The sequence below is a fragment of the Haemaphysalis longicornis genome, unplaced genomic scaffold (genome assembly GCF_048455015.1).
Source record: "Haemaphysalis longicornis isolate Haplotype H1 unplaced genomic scaffold, Haemaphysalis longicornis Haplotype H1 scaffold_7, whole genome shotgun sequence".
Taxonomy (NCBI): Eukaryota; Metazoa; Arthropoda; class Arachnida; order Ixodida; family Ixodidae; genus Haemaphysalis; species Haemaphysalis longicornis.
The window spans coordinates 119,790,301-119,805,834 of NW_027526422.1; the positions used below are offsets into that span (position 1 = coordinate 119,790,301).

Sequence of the window (15,534 nt, forward strand, 5' to 3'; positions counted from 1 at the left end):
TCATGGACAAATCAAACACGAACACAAAAATATGAACGAGAACTCACAATATAGTTAACCAGAGCTTGAAATGGGGCTAGTTGGTTTTTTACTCGGAACATTGCTAGCGCCAGCAATGTTCCGGGAACTCACAAATAGCGCGATTCTTTCCATGTAAGCCAAAATACCGCGTGACATAATTACAAAAACAAAGTTTAAAATATGGCTCTCCACATATACCAATAGCGCCCCATCATTAGACCCCCCCGAACAGTATTTTTTTGTTTAATTTTGCGTGTTGTGGTTCATATTTTCGCCTTCGCATTTCAGTTGTCCATGACTGTACTCTGGGTTTAGGCGGGGCCAGGGTGGTTTAACGTGCGTTTGATTGGCGCAATGGCGCCTGAGAGGAAACAGCTCCTACTGTGATGCTGATGCTGAAACTGTTACTGAAATCAGCTGCATGATTCCTGATCAGCCGTTCACCAAGAATGAAATATCTACAAATTAATCAACCGCATTTCGATGAACATCTCCTTTCGCCGTCGTCGCCACCCGTGATGCCAATTTAATCGGGCGCAATGCAGCAACAGTGAGCTCATAAATTGTCTGTTCAATTTCCGAAGAAAGTCTTAAAGGTTTAATAAACACGCCGCGTTTGTCGCTCACAAAACAATACCTACCCGCAGCTTCTCTAGACATAAAAAAAAAAAGTTATGGTGTTAAAATACGTAAAATTTCACTCTTTTCGTCTTTCGTTCTTTTGTGCGCCGTTCAAGATAAATCCGAGCAGTCCTCGTTCTCATGTGACATTTGTTTTACTCCCAAATGCGTCGTGACTAGCTGTGCACTTGAAATTCTTTTATCATGGTAGCCTCTACGTCTGTGGGAGAATAAAAAAAAAAACAGGTCCCGTATCTGATGTTTTCACGGGAAATATTGTCGGAAGGCGATATTCTTTTGGCGCCCCCGGCTCGTATTCCCTTTCCTCTCTCCCTCTTCCACCCCTCACAGTCATCGCCTCAATTTTCGCTCCTCCTGTGATGAGAATGCAATGGAGATTTTATCTGTTCAATTCAGAGTCTGTTCGATTCTCTTGCACCACGAGAACCAGTTCAGGCGGTGTAGCACTTCCCCGTTCGTTTCAGTGGTGCAGCCCGCGGCACCTGGACTCGATTCACCGATGGTGCCTACGGGTGCAGGACGACTTCACGGCTTTGTCTGCAGACGAAAAAAAATGCAGGCCTAGTTCAGCCGCTTATGCAGGGAGGCGGAACGGGCTTCGCACCGCTGTGAACTGGTTCAAGAGGTGCAAGGTGAATCGAACGGACCCTGAATCTTTTCGAGGTTGCACGCGCCGTTTGTTGAGGCATTTGGCTTGATGCAGCCAGAGGCGGTATTCTTTGCTTTAGTGTTTGCTTTTATTTTGCCTCTCTTCGACACCCTCTTTAACTCGTTGTGTTTTTTATTTGCAGTCGTAAGAACCAATCGCAAGTGGTTGCTGAAGACCGGCTATCCTCACCAAAAGAAAAATCGAACCCCTTCGGCCTTGTTTGGAGAGAGAGAGAGAGAGAGAGAGAGAGAGAGAGAGAGAGAGAGAGAGAGAGAGAGAGAGAGAGAGAGAGAGAGAGAGAGAGAGAACGTATTAAAACAGCGTGGGATGCACGAGGTTTAAGGAACAGGGCACACAGGACTAGCGCTGGAGCCCTTCTTTAAGTGTCATCCTTACCGCGCTGTCTTAAAATGTTTCACCGCTCCAGCAAGCTACTCGCCCACAATCATGTGTTGCAAAGAAAGTAAGATATGGAACTTCAGACCTCGACGGAGCGCTGACTTGTATCGATGTGACCTAGTTTCACAACGAAAAAAAAAATACAGCCCCGTTACTCCGGAGCAAGTCGTTCCAAAGGGCCGCTTTCTCCGTCCTCCCGGACAGCCGTGATCGTATAGTGGTTAGTACCTTGCGTTGTGGCCGCAATAACCCAGGTTCGAATCCTGGTCACATCATGTTTTTTTTTTTTTCCTTTTGACTGTTGCGTTCGCGACGACGGACGGTACTTTTGCTGCACTGAAAACTTTATGATATCTGCGTAAGTCATATTTAACTTTTAACAGCGGAGTTGTTGTTACTCACCGTAAGTTCGGTGTTCGTGCGCGCCGAAAACTCCCCGCGTGGGACGTAATCGTGTAGGCGTCGCGCAGCTGTCGCATTCCCACTCAACAACGAAAAGACACGTGATAGCGGCCGCCGCAACACTCGAGAGGAGCGTGCGCATGCGCATGCGCTCAGTATCGTATGGGAGCCTTTCGCGCGGGAACTCGCATCGTCGTGCTCATGCCCTCAGAAGCGTACAAGAGACCTTGCACGCAGCGTCTGCGCAGTTCTCGGCATGGCCCGGCCGCGCATACAGTAAAATCCCGAGAGATAGCCCTCCTAAGATCGAGAGCAAATCGAGTGAAAATATGACGTGGGCTAACTTTCGGTGTGCAGTAAAAAAAGTTGAGAGATGTATCGAGCGCCAAAGAACGAAAACGAATTTATTACCACTGTATTCATTCGTCTTCAAAACCGTCAAACGAACAGTCGCTCTCACTGTCAAACAAAAGGTCGACTATCTCCTCACGCACGGAGTTCGACGCGGTTGGCAGGCAGCAGAAGAAGGGATCGCCGAAAAGAGCCGCTCAGAAGCTCTGAGTCTTATCCATCGAGGGCTGTGGATATACCGCACCTTTGCAGGTTCCTGTGACCTGTTACCTGTTATCTCACCCTACCCACGCTAGCTAACCTCGTTTCCCCGGGCGTCATCCCCGGCTGGGATGATGCTATTGTCAGGGGTGGGTTATCTTTCGGTGTTTTTGAAAAAATTGGAAAATTGTGCCAAAAACAGGGGTGGGTTATCTTTCGCGGGCGGGGCTCCTCTCGGGATTTTACGGTAGTTAGGCAAACATGGCTGATGAAGAAGCCGCGAAGCGAAAGGCAGAGCGTGCTACTGAAACTATGCGTCCTTCAATGTCCTACTGCAAGAGCTTCGCAATTAAAATCTTGCGTATGAGTGCAAGCTTCCCTTGATTTTTTTGTTATTGTTTTTTCTCCTGCGTGCTCTTGAACACTGTTAACGGCGTATTATAAAGACATTTCGAAAAGGCATAGGACGACTCGTTTGTCGCTAGTTAATTCGACCAAAACACGAATGTTGGAGCGAGTAATTTAGTAAGTAAATACCGTAAGATGTAGCACACAGAACCAGGGCTTACACAGTTCTGGACCTAAAAGCGCTAATTGATTTCTCATCGCGTTCACGTTGCGAATATTCCCCGTTCTGCGTTGCTCTTGGCTGCCGGGGATTGTGAGCGTGCGTTTGGCCATCTTATGTCAGTCATGCATACGTCGCCAGCAACGTGACAATCAATCAATCAATCAATCAATCAATCAATCAATCAATCAATCAATCAATCAATCAATCAATCAATCAATCAATCAATCAATCAATCAATCAATCAATCAATCAATCAATCAATCAATCAATCAATCAATCAATCAATCAATCAATCAATCAATCAATCAATCTTTATTTTCGGTGCCCAGGAACTACCCTAGGGTCTTGGTACTGATACACCATATACAAATATTCATAAAAACAAACTAAAATCAAGACGACACAACACAGAAAATCATATGTATGACAGAAACAATAAAGTAAAAATAGTTACAGAGATCCCAGAAAGCAAAACAGCAAAAAAAAAGGAAGCCTACTGTTAGAAGCCATGACACGCGGCCAGCAAAACGCTGAAGGCACTTGAAAAATTGAAAATACACAAGAAAATACTCAATGAACATGACGGAGATAGATTATACCCATAAAAAAGAAGGTCTTGTAATAAAATTTTAGGAAGTTTCAAAATGGAAAAACGAAGTTCAGCGTTACAATCACTGACACTCAAACCTACAGAAATTCAAGCGACACAAAACCGGGTATAGTGAAAGGCAAACCAGCAGGAAGATGATTTGCATAAAATAAATACGGCACATAAATTTGGAATGACGTAAAGGCACTTAAGCTACAACAATTCATTAGAGAACAAAGAAAAAAAGCTCTGGAATATATCAAGACGATCGGAATATTCATTATATGCACATTGTATTCTGAAGATGGACGAGCGTCGTGTACTTAAATAATTTGTTCTGAAAGCTCGAAATGTTCGGAAAAGTTTGTACGGCAAGTTGACATTGGTAAGTGCAACCAAGTCATCACACAAAATATTACCATGAAGAAGTTTATGGCAATATCACCAAGTTTTCTCCTTCCGGCATCACCCGATCCCCATTCACAACCCTACCCCATAGCAGCGGAGTGACTTCTAACCTGCAGCTCGGCACCGGCTCGACAACTCACCCCGGTGAAACGAGCACTGGAACCCGCGACGCTCGCGTCCTCCCAGACATGGGAGCCGGACCACTTCCCGTTCCCCTCAAGCTCAAATAAAATTTTACGGCGCAGCCTTTTGGCGGCCGTCTCTGTGCCGAGCCGCGTTGTCGGCGTAACCGAGTGAACGATGGCAAGTGAAAGAAAAATCGAACGATGAAAGAAAGCAAAGGAGGAGAGTGTCGCCAAATTCCTGGTTATGACAGGACTAGTACATCGTTTGTAGCCGTCGTGCCTTGGACGAGACGAACGCGACATAGACTCTCCACCACTCACCTCTTTATTCCCTCTTTCTCTCTTCCTGTCCTGAAACCCCTCTTCCCTTCCCTGGACTGGGCTGTATGAGGGTGAACTCCCCGTCGAGTTCAACAATATCCCAGTTCTTTTCTCTACCATGCTTTCTTAATAAATCACCACCACTGGGGCAGTTCGCCGTGGCGGCGCGAGTCAGCGCTCTCCGAAAGTGTGCGGTGTTGGAGGGGATGGGGCAGTATGTTGTGCCGGCACGAGGCGCTCGACGGCGCGACCCTTGGCGAAAAAGTGAAGGAGGCGTGCGCGTGACTATAATGTCTGTTCGCTTAAGACGCAGTTCGCGGTCCCTTCCTGTGACTCACTTCACACCGCCGACGCAGAGGCTCATCATCGCTGCCGCCGAGAGAACCCACGAGTGAGTGGTGCCTCAGCGCGCTGCTGCTGCGGCCAAATATCGCATTAGGGAATATTATAATCGCCAGCCAATTTTGTTAGCCACCACCAATGTCCATTTATTTTGAATGGTGGGTTGCACAAATTTCGCCTAATCGGTCATCTTGCATAAGTTTTCGCGGCGCTTTCTTCGTATTCGCATCGCCACTTCCATAAAGCAGCGATAGAAGAGCACAAAAAGAAATAGGGGAGAAAGCGCGTGTAGAGAGGACAACTGCCTTCACTACACTGAAGACGTCGTCACGGAGACGACATGTCGAAGCGGGGTGCGCCAGCTGCTTGTGCCATCGACTAAGCTTCTGACTCGTGCACCACCGCATGTACACATTGTAGAACCGAGTCTTCGGCCACTCGGGGTGGCAAAAGACGAACGAGGGGGAATTGCGGCGATGGAATGCCTTACTGGTCGGCAACAGAAGGAGTGACAGAGCCGATGCCCCAACTAAAAAAATTAGCAGTGGCTTAGCTCGGCTATGCCAGGATATACGTAGCGTGAGCAAAGGTTCAGCTGGCTATTTTTAGGTTTCCTGGTTGTCTAGGATTAGCTGATTATCATGCTTACTGCTGCTAAAACGATTTCCAATCCAATCCAGTCCAGTCCAGTCCAGTCCAGTCCAGTCCAGTCCGGTCCAGCCCGGTCCAGTCAAGTCCAGTCGCTGCTCCTCGCGCATGCGCAGCACGGGCTCAGGCACCGTCAGACTCGGCTACAACGCAACGGAGGCGCACAGCTGGCCACGCGCCGGCGCCAGTGCGTCTGCCACGGCTATGACGTCACTCCTCTGGAATGCGCAGACTGGCGAAAGTGCAGACCCAATTCTCTACACACCCGTAGTCCAATTGGACTGGATTTCCAATCCAATCCAATGCTCCTCGCGTTTGCGCAGCACGGGCTCATGCACCGTCAGACTCGGCTACTACGCAACGGAGGCGCACAGCTGGCCACGCGCCGGCGCCAGTGCGTCTGCCACGGCTATGACGTCACTCCTCTGGAATGCGCAGACTGGCGAAAGTGCAGACCCAATTCTCTACACACCCGTAGTCCAATTGGACTGGATTTCCAATCCAATCCAATGCTCCTCGCGTTTGCGCAGCACGGCCCTTCAAGGTCCACGCGAAACTGCTCAGCCTCGGCCAGTGCAGCTTACGCTACAAAACTAGCAAACGTGGCCACTGAGGCAGTTCGAGCGCTAAGCACGGCTTGCGCGGTGTACAAAGGACCTAGCGAGAAACGGTGCGTTGCGGACTTAGGTAGCTGGAGGAAGGCGGGCTCATCAGGCCGAGCCTCAATGTTCACTCATTAATAAAGATCCTCCAAAGGATCAATTATTTTTTTTTACTGATGTTACTTTCAGGCGATCCGGTGCAGGGTCTGTTTCCGTCGCCCGGCTAGCTCAGTCGGTAGAGCATGAGACTCTTAAAGGGACACTGAAGTGATATGTAAACATTGCGGGATTACTAGCGCAAATTGTAGTCCGGAGTCCCCAGGCCATGTTTCGACCACTCTAGGCGCGTTTACGCGATTTTATTTAGTAGAAAAACTAATTCGAAAACGCTGTCCTCCTCTCTTTACGCTCGCCCATTTTCTGTGGCGTTTTCGTGTGACGTCAGGAGGGGATGAGCTGGCAATTGGCTGCGGCGCTACTGCACGGCTCCCCGGCCAACAGAGTCAGTCGGCCCAGCGTTTCGTCCGCCGGCCGCCGGCGGGTCGTCGCAGTCCAGGGGGTTAAAAAAAATTGCTTTGTCGCAATTCGTTCGCTTAGTTGAAACGAAGCCAGGACACGTTTGTGAATGGAAGAATGTGCCTTTCTTTACTTGGTTTGTTTGTACACTGTATCTAGCTCCAAGTCAAGGTCGCTTCACAGAAGCGCTGCACAAGCGCACATGCGACGCTTCGCTGACTGGTACGCCAGTAGGAAAATATAAGGCCTCTTGAAGGCGGGAGAAGGGTCAGTGAAGTCAATATAGGTACTATGGAAATAAAATCAACTGATATTTTTACCGTACAGCGTAAAACTAGGGCGCGGGAAGCACTTTTTTGCGCTGGGCGAACAAGCACAGCGGTCAGCAGCACGACTACGCATCTGCGAACGCTTTTCCGTCTACGAAATGCAATTGCTAGACGTGAGCTACTGTGGAAACTCGGGCGACGCTTACTGCACGAGCGCAGTACAACAAATAGTCACCTAAGCTGCTTGAAATGCCAAAACTAAATAAAAGTGTAAACCGGTTGTAGAATATATACCCTATACTAGCCATGCCTTCGTATCCCGCTCCGTGGTTCAGTTGTCTGAGGCGCTAGGTATGTCACCGCAAGTGTTTTGCAAGTCACGAGTTCAAATCCCCCCGGGTACGTGCTTTTTTTTTTTTTTGTAAGTAAACTTTTTTGTTTTCCGCCGATGTTTTCTATATTGAGTTCACCTTTTTTTGGGCCACAACGTTCATGGCTACACGAACTAGTTCACAAAACGCGCGCAGGCTGGCACTGGCGCGCTAGCGAGTTCTCGTTGGCGTGCTGTTGCCATAAGCACCGACTGCTTGCAGGCAGTGGGCACATGCTAGAATGAACAGACCCTTGGCCTGGTGCGAACACGCTTTTTACGATACAGGCATGAGGGAGGCAAGCTCCAAATATGGGGGAAAAGCGCACGACATTTGGGCGTCTGCGGGTACGCGGAGGGCGTTCATGCACTGCGTAGGTCTCGGCTAGTGAATGCTACGACTACAAGCCGTCCTGGGAGGCTTATCTTGTGCATTTTACAGCCGACAACATGGCAGAAGCGCGGTACGATGATTACTGAGATATTGAGAATGACCATCCAACAACGCCATCGGTTGTGTTTTACAAAACCGAAACCGAAACCAAAACTTGTTTGATTGCTAACGTTGGGCATCGTCCAATTACGGCGCCCCTCCTCCCAACGTCACAGCCTTAGTTGGTGCGGCCGCCGCAAACCGCGCATAGTAGTTTTTCTTCTTTCGTGCTTTGTAAAATAATTACCGATTTGTCAACCGGATAAACGATGAAAAGTGTGCTAATTTGAGCCAGTCTACGCAGTGCAAGCAAAAACGGGAGCTTGACAAATTCACTTCAGTGTCCCTTTAATCTCAGGGTCGTGGGTTCGAGCCCCACGTTGGGCGCTTTTTTTTTTTTTCACCGGATATTTTTATCGTAGTCAGCTCGAGATCAGACAAAACAGACCACGCTTCCGTCACTGGCTATCTCCTCTGTTAGCGAATACAGGGTTGAAAAAATTTGCTTTCGCTCCGTGAACGACCAAATTCGTTCCGATGACAAAACTCAGTAGAAATTGGCCGCGTATCTGCTTGCTTAACTGCAAATGTCGTGAAGCTGCGAATGTCGGGTGGTGAAACACCCGGCATGCTCTACCACTCCACTTTCGCTCCTCCTAAGATGAATGAAATGGATATTTGTTAAACTCAATTGGCACCTTTTTTGTGTGCTTGTAAAAGCTCGAACAGACTTTGTTTGTTTTAGTATTGGCCTACCATCGCCTCTTTGTGACCCCGTTTTTGCACTCTCCTTTTTTGTTTGCGGCGAAACAAATCTTACGTGTCATCATCACCAGCCTATCTACGCCCACTGCAGGGCAAAGGCCTCTCCTATTAGTCACCGACTACCCCGGTCCTGCATGTGCTAACTGCGACCAATTTATCCCCGCAAACTTCTTGATCTCATCTGCCCATCTAACTTTCTGCCGCCCCCTGCAACGCTTGCCTTCTCTACGTATCCACTCTGGTACCCTTAATGACCAACGGTTATCTTGCCTTCGCATTGCACGCCCTGCCCACGTACATTTCTTCATCTTAATCTCTACTAATATGTCCTTAACATGTGCTTGTTCTCTGACCCATTCCGCTCTCTTCTTGTCCGTTAATGTTACACCTATCATTTTCCGCTCCATTGCCCGCTGAGTGGTTCTCAATTTAAGTTGAACCCTCTTAGTGAGCCTCCAAGTTTCTGAATCGTAGATGAGTACCGGTAAGATGCAGCTGTCATACACTTTCTTCTACAGGGACAATGGTAGGCTGCCATTCATTATCTGAGAATGTCTGCCGTTTGCAATCCACCCCATTCTTATCCTTCTAATTATCTCTGCCTCATGGTTGGAAAGTAGATATATTCTTTTACCACTTCCACTGCCTCGCCACCTGTCTCAAACCGCTGTGCTGTCCCCAGGTTATTGAGCCTTACTTTAAATTTCTGCATATTGATTTTCAGGCCCACGGTTCTACTCTGTTCGTCCAGTGCGGAAAGCATGCTTTGCAATTCGTCCCCCGAGTTACTTAGCAAGGCAACGTTACGTGTATGCCTAATTAAAAGAACGCCACTACTCTCAGCAACCTGCTTAAGGTTTGCCTCAGGTATGCTTAATGCATGGGTTGTGCTAACAACTTTGACATAAAAGAGGGACGCCGCAAGCCCTACTACGTTGGAAAACGTCATGCTTACATACACTTCGTGTTCAAGCACCATTTATCTTGCTTTTTTTAAGGGGGGGGGGGTTCAATGTAGGGGACAGACAGACAGACAGACAGACCGACCAACCGACAGACCGACAGACAGACAGACAGACAGACAGACAGACAGACAGACAGACAGACAGACAGACAGACAGACAGACAGACAGACAGACAGACAGACTATGTTATTGGGCGACCTAAGTGCGATAGAAAATTGTCGGGCTTGGGTAGCCCCAGCAAGGCTATTGTTTTAAAAAAAGATCACTCGAACTGAATATTTTGGCCTTGTCTCGTAAAATAGAGTAAGAATTGCGCAAGTAGGCCGTTCCAGCGAGCGCTGCTCCGTATGTCCGTTCTGTGATGTAAATTTTTACCTTGATCCAGTGTTGCGAAAAAACCAGTCCTCGCTACTTCGGAGCGCCCGATTCTCTTGCACTAGCTTCGCCGTCCCTTGTGGCAGCCGTGATCGTATAGTGGTTAGTACCTTTTGTTGTGGCCGCAATAACCCAAGTTCGAATCCTGGTCACGGCACATGTTTTTTGTTTGACTGGGTGGTTGGGTACGATGGAAAATACTTTCCTGCACTCAACAACTTCGTTGAGTTCTGCGTGCGTTAGAATGGTTGCTTGGTTCTTTTTTGTCATGTTTATTTCTACCTGGTGTGGAACAGGGTTTGTATAGGGGGCATTCCCAGCCCACTATAAAGGCTTTAGGAAGGAGCAGGAGCCCATTCTTCTTTTGTAAGTTTAATTCGACCAAAGCGCGAGTTCTGCAGAAACTAAATATGGGTAGATGGAGTAGAGAGAACTCGCTCATGGCCTAGAAACGCTCTTGTATTGGTAATTGTATCCACATTGGGAGGTTCCTGCTCTGGGTCGTTCTCCCTGCCGGTAAGGGGTTTGTCTGACTTTACGTCAGTCTTAACTGTACGCGCGCACTGAGAAAGGAAAGAACAGCGTCTGTACATCTCGGAAGCTAACTCGATGAAACCGGTAAGCTCCCACACTTGCCCTTTCATGTTTTGTAGGATTTAGGGACCACTACGAAGACTTTAAAAACCTTACATTACAGCTGGTGCGTCCGACGTATACCCAAACAGAAATAACTTTATTATTGTAAATTGCCCAAATTCCTGCTGACGGCGAACTTTACCGTCGAGCTTACTCATGAAAAGCCTAGTGGTACGTAGTGTTTATAGTTCAAAAAGGAGTTTGTAATACAGAAAAAGGAGGTTGTAATACCGCCGTAGAAAACACCATGGTGATCATTTTAGGCCCGTTTTGTAATAGCTTGAGTTCGGTACAAACGGAACAATTGTGAGTTGGATAGGCTGTACTTTTGCCACACAAGAGAAACTACGGTGCAATGTGAGGACTTTTCAACTCTTGCTTTGTCACATTCGAACCGCATTGGAAGGAAAGGTACGATCAAAAATGGCCATCTTTATGCTTTCATTTTGCAGCTATGTTTGCGTGGCTAAAGTATTCTTGGCAAAAAGCCGCAATAAAAAAGTTTGTTTGTTTGTTTGTTTGTTTGTCTTTCTCATTATTCGCATCTTGTACAACGTACATGACACTGGGAGCGAGCAGTAAAAGCTGTCAAAATCGACAGCTTGACAGAGCTGCAAGCCCCCAAGCACTGGACAGCGTTACGGCAAGATTAAATACAACTTGTATCTTGAAAAGAAAAGGAAAACAAAACAAAATGGACGAAATTAAGTATTCCTTAATTGTACGCAATCCGTTCCACTTATACTTGTGCACGACAGGCCTTAAAACGCGTTCGAACCGAACGTCATGTGGCTCAAATGATCGACTAAAATTTTGTTGTCTCTTCAAAGCTTCAACAAATACGCGCCATGGTATACAGTGGCGCTACTGCCCACAGAATTTCGTTTTCTTGCACTTGGGCCAGATTCGGAATCTTAGGTGATCTTTCGCAATGAAAACATTGCTACTGGTATATAGAGTAGCTATAAATGCACTTTGGCAGTTTTTCTTGTATACATTTACAATCACTTCCAATGCGTTAGTTAGCCTTTTGCTTGTTGGTATGGAGAGTATATATAATGTTAGTATAAAAGTTGCAACAGTTTTCTCAGTTATACAAAATCAATAGCGCGTTGCCCTCGGTAAAAATTGTTTTGTTTAACTCAACATGCTGTTTTCAATATTAATTTCCCGGAAGTTGCGTGCAGGCACTCGGAGGAAAGTAAAGCATTTGTCTCTGAAAGGTGTTTTAGGAACTCGAATGCCATTGGCCAATGACGAATGTCGTTCGCCTCGAATAGGCGTCAAGCGCGTTTGAACCGAATGCCGTTGACAAACATAGTGGAGAAGCATAAGATTGGCATTTCAATAGAATGACATTAGGCTCGAACGCATGCAAGACGAAAGTAGGTATTGTCAAATGTGTGCCGTGGACAAGCTTTAGAAATGAAGTTTAGTAGGTCGTATGACACTTTTAAGCTCAGGGTTGTGGGCATCGAGCCCCACGTTGGGAAATGGGAGGAGACTTCTTGCCACCGCTAATGTCCGTTGGTTTTTAGATGCAGAGCATCTGATTCACTCGCCTTGTCCCTCCGGCGTCGTCGTCGTTGTTGTCGGCGTTGTCCACCCCTCTGCCATTCTCCTCGCCGAGCGAGCTGCGCTCTCCGCCGCTCACCCCCTCTCCTCTCCGATAACGAACACTCTCTCGCGAGGGGCATTGGATTGGATTTGATTTGATTTGATTTGATTTGATTTGATTGGATTGGATTGGATTGGATTGGATTGGCTTGGCTTGGCTTGGCTTGGCTTGGATTCGGTTGGATTGGATTTGGATTGGATTGGATTAAAGTGGATTGTGTTGGATTGTGTTGTGTCATAGCCGCGGCACGTTGCGTCATAGCCGCGGCAGACGCGCTGGGGCCGGCGCATGTGCAGTACTCTCTCTTCCGCGGTTTCCTCTCCTTCGGGCGCGCTGCGCATATAACCGGTGTGCCGTTCTCCGGCGAAGCAACATCCACGCTTTGCTCAAACACCTAGAGTCCACGCCGCTTTACAAGTACGCCAACGTCGTCATCGACTGGGACCAGCTTACGCAGTCCCCTCAACGTTATGCGCGCTATAAAACGCGTTCCCTTCGCCGCTCCGCCTATGCGTCGCATCTACACAGGGGTTCCCGCGAGGGGAGGTGGGAGTTTTTTTATGATTGCTAGCTGTAGACCAGCCGGGGCAGCGCGTCCTCTCGAGGCACGGACGGAGGATCGCCGGTCGGGTGATGCCATTTGCGTGTGATGTGGGGAGTCAATGCAGCGTTCGCGCGAATTTTGTTAATAAAAACTCCGACAGGACGAGTTAGTAATGGGGCGTTATACAGGAAACCTACAGCAGTGGGAGAAGCAAGGTGGTTGTGCCTAGTCTGACGAGCGTGATCCAGCTGTTGCCTGAGGGAGAGTGGGGGAGCAGGACTGTCAACCAGTGGAGGAGTCACTTGAAGATTCTCCTGCGAGAATTTTTTCTACCGCCAATGTCTGTTGGGTTTTATTACTGTTAATTGTAGGTCGGCCAGTGCGGCACTTCCTCTCGTCGCCCGGCTAGCTCAGTCGGTAGAGCATGAGACTCTTAATCTCAGGGTCGTGGGTTCGAGCCCCACGTTGGGCGAATTTTTTTTTTTTTTTGCCGGCTTTTTGTAACCAGTTCGGCACCATCTCTGGCAGACCACACTTCCGTCGCCGAATAGGTTTGTACGTAGGGAATACACGGCTAACCAAATCGGTTTTTACATTCCATCAACAGCCGATTTCTTTCCGTGGGCAAGCATATGTAAAAACTTGGCCGCGTATCTACTCGCTTCGATTAAATTACCGCCTGTAGACGATAGTCTTCTGCACCCCTGCCTCTTAGAGAGACTCTGAAGACGAAATCACGCCTTGCTCTGTTTGCTCTGTTTGAATGAACTATACTTTGGTAGCTCGCAGAGCTCCGTTCCAGCCACAAAAGACGCCATTTTAGCAAAAAAAGCTATAAATATTCAACAAATTCAAAATTATCCGCCATAGTTGCGTGGTATGAGGAGCAGTGACGTGTTATCTACGGGAACTAAAACCATTTTTATTAGTGTAATAACTGGGCATTAGCGTATAAGCGATAGGATCAAACGAAACTAAGGGCTAAGGTACAATCTCTCAGTCATTATTTTTGGTGGTGGCTTGGATCGGCGGCCTCCAGTCGTGCAAACAAGGTTCTGTGACGTCATGGAAAAATTGCCGGGAAGGGGCGAGGGGGTCGCCACTGTAGAAAATGTTTTCTTTAATATATATCTCGATTACTTCTTCGAAGTTCGAGGCAAACTTGGTATTGTTGTTATCGGAACAAAACAGCCTTTTTAATAATTCGAACTTGTATTTTGTCTTCCTGGACCTTTAAACACCGTATCTTCATCTTCCTCCCCTCACGCTTTCCTCGTCTTCTGTCGCCCCTCCTTCGATGGAAGCAATTGTGGTTTGCTTAATTCAATTTTCCCGCGTTCGCATAGCTCGCGTGGCACCTGTTGGGACCGTTTGTTCCTTTCGTGCCTGTGACAAATCCAACAGGTATTCTGTTGTAGTGTTTTTTTATTTTATTTCGCCTCTGTGCGGCACTCTTTCTGCGTGGCCCATAAAGACAACATTTATCTTTGTCTTATTCTATGGATATCGTGTTTTATAGCCCCCTCTGTATTTGTCAAACAGCGCACGATGATTTATTCCCCGAGAAATTGAAGAATTCATGCCAAGATTTCAGTTCTCCCGCTGTATCGTATGTTTTCTGACATCAGTAATGATGAATAGATGAACATGGACCTTGTGCGATTTTATGAGTGCCTGCACCAAGCTGGGGAGCGTTAAAAAGGCGTCTGCGAAACCTATGCTGGAACTCGACTGAAGTTGTGCTGTTAGTTTCTAGCCATTTGTCACTCAAAAGAGTTATGATGGGTCGTAGTATTTTGCAACAGGTTTATGTAAGCGAGATGTCTCGTTTTTTTTTTAAATTGCCAGAATACGAGCTAGGCTCCATTCGTGCGGTGTGACTTCCCGACGCAATCTAAACAAAAAACAGCTGTCACAATGTGATATATCGGCTCCACATAACGGCACAGAAAAGAATTCCCCCCCCCCCTCGGGAGTTATGCATAGCGACAAAGATATGCGAACACTATAAAAAGCACGAACCTGGACAAGTGGGGTAACGCCCATTAGGGTTATGTGTCGAATTGCATATGGGTGAACGTTTGTGTACCGCATTAGGGTCATTTTGTATATTTTGTGTACACACATAATAATAATACTACATCACATTCTGTCGTTCTAAGAAAAAGTGCGTATACGTAATGTTCATAGGTGCATCCATTCTAATGGCGTATCATTGTATATTACCGTATATACTGCTCGTAGCCTATTGCTCAGTAAGGGTACACGACATGTTTCAGTAGTTATGATTTCTAATGGGTTTTATCAACTCGTTTATTCGGCTTTCTCTCATTCCAACGTTTGGAGTAGCCCGCTCCTCTTTTGTTTAGAGCTAACTAATACAAGTAATAAAATCTCTCTCTACTGGTCTGGTCCCTCTGATGACTATTCTTTTGCGTTTAACACAAGTGCAAGGACGCTTTAGCAAAATAAAAAATAAAGTGCAATATCCGTATGACCAGCATGGCAGGTTATTTTGAGTATGGGGAGAGAATAACAAATAAAACAACTCGTTAGTTGCATTAGAAATGGCTTTTGGTTGTGTTATAGAAACATTGCGCCCTCCTTTTAAGTGAAAGGAAAATAAACGATTCGATTTGATTTGATTTGATTGTTTCGTTGTATTTGCTCCAAACATTTCTTAGTGCTGCCCAGAAAGCGCCAAAATTATTCAGCTTGTGTTGTTGTGTTTCTTTCGGGCAGGAGATAAACTAGCGGAAAGCTGCGTCTTTT

The 15,534-nt window shown here is 47.0% G+C and overlaps 1 non-coding gene across 1 annotated transcript; it reads left to right on the forward strand.

Moving 5' to 3' along the window:
• The first annotated feature begins 13,161 nt into the window (after positions 1 to 13,161).
• Positions 13,162 to 13,234, forward strand: Trnak-cuu (transfer RNA lysine (anticodon CUU)). Its single transcript has one exon. It is a non-coding gene; the product is annotated as a tRNA-Lys (tRNA).
• The last annotated feature ends 2,300 nt before the right edge of the window (positions 13,235 to 15,534 follow it).